This window comes from Oncorhynchus keta, chromosome 22 (assembly GCF_023373465.1).
Source record: "Oncorhynchus keta strain PuntledgeMale-10-30-2019 chromosome 22, Oket_V2, whole genome shotgun sequence".
Lineage (NCBI taxonomy): Eukaryota > Metazoa > Chordata > Actinopteri > Salmoniformes > Salmonidae > Oncorhynchus > Oncorhynchus keta.
Window position 1 is genome coordinate 50,552,120 of NC_068442.1, and position 5,937 is coordinate 50,558,056.

Below are 5,937 nucleotides of genomic sequence, written 5' to 3' on the forward strand. Positions count from 1 at the left end.
TCGTCCACTCAGGAGGTGCCCTACAGGAGGTGCCCTACACTCGTCCACTCAGGAGGTGCCCTACAGTACTCGTCCACTCAGGAGGTGCCCTACAGTACTCGTCCACTCCCTACAGGGAGGTGCCCTACAGTACTCGTCCACTCAGGAGGTGCCCTACAGTACTCGTCCACTCAGGAGGTGCCCTACAGTACTCGTCCACTCAGGAGGTGCCCTACAGTACTCGTCCACTCAGGAGGTGCCCTACAGTACTCGTCCACTCAGGAGGTGCCCTACAGTACTCGTCCACTCAGGAGGTGCCCTACAGTACTCGTCCACTCAGGAGGTGCCCTACAGTACTCGTCCACTCAGGAGGTGCCCTACAGTACTCGTCCACTCAGGAGGTGCCCTAGGAGGTGCCCTAGTACTCGTCCACTCAGGAGGTGCCCTACAGTACTCGTCCACTCAGGAGGTGCCCTACAGTACTCGTCCACTCAGGAGGTGCCCTACAGTACTCGTCCAATCAGGAGGTGCCCTACAGTACTCGTCCACTGCCCTACAGTACTCGGAGGTGCCCTACAGTACTCGTCCACTCAGGAGGTGCCCTACAGTACTCGTCCACTCAGGAGGTGCCCTACAGTACTCGTCCAATCAGGAGGTGCCCTACTCAGGAGGTGCCCTACAGTACTCGTCCACTCAGGAGGTGCCCTACAGTACTCGTCCACTCAGGAGGTGCCCTACAGTACTCGTCCACTCAGGAGGTGCCCTACAGTACTCGTCCACTCAGGAGGTGCCCTACAGTACTCGTCCACTCAGGAGGTGCCCTACAGTACTCGTCCACTCAGGAGGTGCCCTACAGTACTCGTCCACTCAGGAGGTGCCCTACAGTACTCGTCCACTCAGGAGGTGCCCTACAGTACTCGTCCACTCAGGAGGTGCCCTACAGTACTCGTCCAGGAGGTGCTCAGGAGGTGCCCTACAGTACTCTTCCACTCAGGAGGTGCCCTACAGTACTCGTCCACTCAGCAGGCGCCCTACAGTACTCGTCCACTCAGGAGGTGCCCTACAGTACTCGTCCACTCAGGAGGTGCCCTACAGTACTCGTCCACTCAGGAGGTGCCCTACAGTAAGTACTCGTCCACTCAGGAGGTGCCCTACAGTACTCGTCCACTCAGGAGGTGCCCTACAGTACTCGTCCACAGGAGGTGCAGGAGGTGCCCTACAGTACTCGTCCACTCAGGAGGTGCCCTACAGTACTCGTCCACCCTACAGTCAGGAGGTGCCCTACAGTACTCGTCCACTCAGGAGGTGCCCTACAGTACTCGTCCACTCAGGAGGTGCCCTACAGTACTCGTCCACTCAGGAGGTGCCCTACAGTACTCGTCCAATCAGGAGGTGCCCTACAGTACTCGTCCAATCAGGAGGTGCCCTACAGTACTCGTCCAATCAGGAGGTGCCCTACAGTACTCGTCCAATCAGGAGGTGCCCTACAGTACTCGTCCAATCAGGAGGTGCCCTACAGTACTCGTCCAATCAGGAGGTGCCCTACAGTACTCGTCCAATCAGGAGGTGCCCTACAGTACTCGTCCAATCAGGAGGTGCCCTACAGTACTCGTCCAATCAGGAGGTGCCCTACAGTACTCGTCCACTCAGGAGGTGCCCTACAGTACTCGTCCTATCAGGCTGTCTGACAGGAGGTGCTGCTGCTCACTCAGGAGGTGCCCTCAGTACTGTTGCCCTGCCTTACTCAGGAGGTGCCCTATTCGACCACTGGAGGTGCATTTATGAACATTTGGAGGTGCCCTACATCTTGGTCAGGAGGTGCCCTACAGTCTGTTATAGGAGGTGCCCTCTACCCGGCACAGCCAGAACCCAGAGAGTGCCCTACAGTACTGGAGGTGCCCTACCCCACATAGCCCGGTTCCTCTCTAGGTTTCTTGCCCTACAGTTTTGGCCTTTCTAGGGAGTTTTCCTAATCAGCCCTACAGTACTCTTCCACTCAGGAGGTGCCCTACACCTGCCATTGGTGCCCTACAGCTGTTTCAGGGGTTTTAGGCTGGGTTTCTGTACAGCACTTTGCCCTAGATATCAGGAGGTGCCCTACAGTACTGTCCACGAAGGGCTATAGTAAATAGGTGATTTGATTTGATTTATCAGGAGGTGCCCTACAGTACTCGTCCAATCAGGAGGTGCCCTACAGTACTCGTCCAATCAGGAGGTGCCCTACAGTACTCGGCCATTAACCGTGGTGTTGTGCTGCCATCAGTACTGGGCTATATTCCTCAAGCCCTGGGCAGGATAGGGATCGACAGAGTGGGGACTAGGGAACAGGCAATGAAGGGTCTGATAGTGACCAGGCACCTGAGTGGTGCAGTAGTCTAAGGCACTGCATCTCGTTGCTTCACCGCAGTCCCTGGTTCGAATCCAGGCTGCATCACATCTGGTTGTGATTGGGAGTCCCACAGGGCTGTGTGCAATTGGCCCAGCGTTGTCCTGTTTGGCTGGGGTAGGCCATCATTGTAAAATAAGAATTGTTCTTAACTGACTTGCTTAGTTAAATAAATGTTTAAAAAATGTATTAATTAAACCTGCCCTAGCTGGGGATAGCAGACAAGATGTCAGAAGGAACTGTCAAAAGCAGAAAAACATTTGACCTGAGGGGTATTGTTTGAGATTGATGAAATTATGTGGATTTTACAGGTGATTTGACTCTAATACAATCATAAGTTCCAAAAAATAGTATAGAATTCCTGTGTTACCTTCTCATGATCCTCACATTTTGGAGATTTAACAAACTGCAACTAAACCGTGAGGAGTGCATCTGTTACTTGAGTGTGACAGCTGTGTTCATGGTTGCTTGGCTCACTTCAACAATGTTGCCCACTGTAGTTTGAAAGAAGACACTTTGCATAAAACGCTAAGGGTACACATACCTTCGTCTCTACAGATGGTCAATGAATGTGTGAATACAATGTGTTGGGAAAATTCTTTCAGAAGGTCACAAGCATTGTAAAACTGTTAAAATATCACATCGCTAACGTGACGCCAAGAGATTATCAGGAAGATGAAAATAACGTAAATATAGCCAGGTGACTCTTGTTGGCTATATTTTTTTGTTTAGTGCTTTTAGATTGGGCAGGACGATTTGAAAAGAGAATTACGTTCCTACGACCTGGCTCAAGGTTCCAGCATGAAGTATTACTGAAGGCCCGCACAGACTAGATGATTTTAACAGTCTTATGGCACGATTTTGATTTCCACGTCGTAAACAATTGTCGGACATCTTGGCTTGTCCAGTGTGAAAGGGCCTACTGACCAAGTACCACTATGTGCAGTCATAGATTCCCACAAAGTTCTGCCAGTGTCAGAAATGTTGACCCTTTATCATGCAGTGTGGCCGGTGTTATGAGCCGATCCCGGTGACTGACCAATTATCATGGTCAAGTTATATTGATATATTGACCAAGTTGTTCTAACGATTGGTAGGGTTACGTCTGGTTATAAAAATATGTTATGCGTTTGACATAAAGCAACTGTACTAGTTGTTAATGCTCTGGTCTTGTCTCATCTTAATTACTATCCGGTAATATGGTCAAGTGCAGCAAAGAAAGACCTAGCAAAGCTGCAGCTGGCTCAAAACAGAGCAACATGCTTTGCCTTTAACTGCACTTACAGAACTAACATCAACAATATGCATGCCAGTCTTTCCTGGTTGAGGGTTGACAGGAGATTATTATTAACATTTATTTAACCAGGCAAGTCCGTTAAGAACAAATTCTTATTTTCAATGACGGCCTAGGAACAGTGGGTTAACTGCCTGTTCAGGGGCAGAACAACAGAATAGTACCTTGTCAGCTCAGGGGTTTGAACTTGCAACCTTCTGGTTACTAGTCCAACTCTCTAACCACTAGGCTACCCTGCCACCCCCTAAATGTTTCTCTTCAGTTTTTATGATAAATATTACTGTGATGAAAATTCCAGATTGTCTGCATAATCAAATAACATTCAGCTCAGACATTCATACATACCTGACAAGACATGCCACCAGGGGTCTATTCAGACATTCGCTAGGCTGGTGCTAGCACTTAAAATACAGATTTGCTAGGCTGGTGTATTAGATCTGTGTATGTGATAGCGCCAGCCTAGCGAATCTGTATATTAAGTGCTAGCGCCAGCCTAGCTAATCTGTATATTAAGTGCTAGCGCCAGCCTAGCTAATCTGTATATTAAGTGCTAGCTCCAGCCTAGCGAATCTGTATATTAAGTGCTAGCGCCAGCCTAGCTTAAGTGCTAGCACATACACAGATTCACTCAGCTGGTGCTAGCACTTAATATATAGATTCGCTAAGCTGGTGCTAGCGCATAAAATACAGATTCGCTAGGCTGGCGCTAGCACTTAATATACAGATTCGCTAGGCTGGCGCTAGCACTTAATATACAGATTCGCTAGGCTGGAGCTAGCACTAAATATACAGATTCACTAAGCTGGTGGTAGCACTTAACATACAGATTCGCTAGGCTGGTGCTAGCACTATACAGATTCACTAAGCTGGTGGTAGCACTTAACATACAGATTCGCTAGGCTGGTGCTATCACATACACAGATCTAATACACCACTGGAACACTGAATAAGGTGTTTACATGTCCTAATCATTTGATAGATTGCTCAGAAAACCAGGTGTTTTAATCAGCGTATGTTTACTTAGATTTACGCTGATTTAGATAAGCAGAGTAAGGTGTTAACATAACTATTGCATAATCTTCCAACTGCCATAATCAGTTTAATATTGAATTATTAGTGTGCATGTAATCATACTCATTGTTTTGTTACTTGTTTTTTTGTGGACCCCAGGAAGTGTAGCTGCTGCTTCTGCAAAAGCTAATGGGGATCCTAATAAACAAATGAATAATGAACAACCAGGTCTCTAACACGAGGATGACCACATGGCACTTCTCTCAGAATGACTTGATCATCACCGTGATGGACTACAAGGTCTCCAACACCAGGCTGACCAAACGCCACTTCTCTCAGAACGACTTGATAATCACCATGATGGACGACAAGGTCACTTCACTCTCAGAATGACTTGATAATCACCATGATGGACTTGATAACACCAGGATGACCACATGGCACTTCTTTCAGAACGACTTGATAATCACCATGATGGACTACAAGGTCTCTAACACCAGGCTGACCAATGGCACTTCTCTCAGAACGACTTGATAATCACCATGATGGACTACAAGGTTTCTAACACCAGGCTGACCAAATGGCACTTCTCTCAGAATGACTTGAGAATCATCATGATGGACTACAAGGTCTCTAACACAGGATGACCACATGGCTTCTTTCAAAACTACTTTGACCAGGAATCACCAGAACGACTTGATAATTACCATGATGGACTACAAGGTCTCTAACACCAGGATGACCACTTTTTCAGAATGACTTGATAATCACCATGATGGACTACAAGGTCTCTAACACCAGGCTGACCACATGGCACTTTTCTCAGAACGACTTGATAATCACCATGATGGACGACAAGGTCCCCCTACTTTGATAATCACAGGCTGACCATAATTACCGTGATGGCACTTCTCTTTCAGAACGACTTGATAATCACCATGATGGACTACAAGGTCTCCAACACCAGGCTGACCAAACGGCACTTCTTTCAGAACGACTTGATAATCACCATGATGGACGACAAGCCCCCCCCCATACCAGGCTGACCAAACGGCACTTCTCTCAGAACGACTTGATAATCACCAGAGCCACGGACAGCTAAATTGGATGTGATCGTGGCTAATGTTTACTTTCGACACTCGCTGGTGCTTGAGGTGGAACATCAAAATGATGCAGGTATTGTTATTGTACTGAATTGTATCAGATGTCAAATTGTATCGTTCTAATTATTCAGTTGGTGTTATCAGTGGGATTTTTTTTCCAATAA

The 5,937-nt window shown here is 47.7% G+C and overlaps 1 long non-coding RNA gene across 1 annotated transcript; it reads left to right on the plus strand.

Annotated features, from left to right (window-relative positions):
- Positions 1-463: 463 nt before the first annotated feature.
- LOC127910708 (uncharacterized) lies at positions 464-2,629 on the plus strand. The gene is made up of 3 exons (XR_008075906.1): positions 464-506; positions 1,343-1,603; positions 2,137-2,629. It is a non-coding gene; the product is annotated as an uncharacterized LOC127910708 (long non-coding RNA).
- Positions 2,630-5,937: the final 3,308 nt, after the last annotated feature.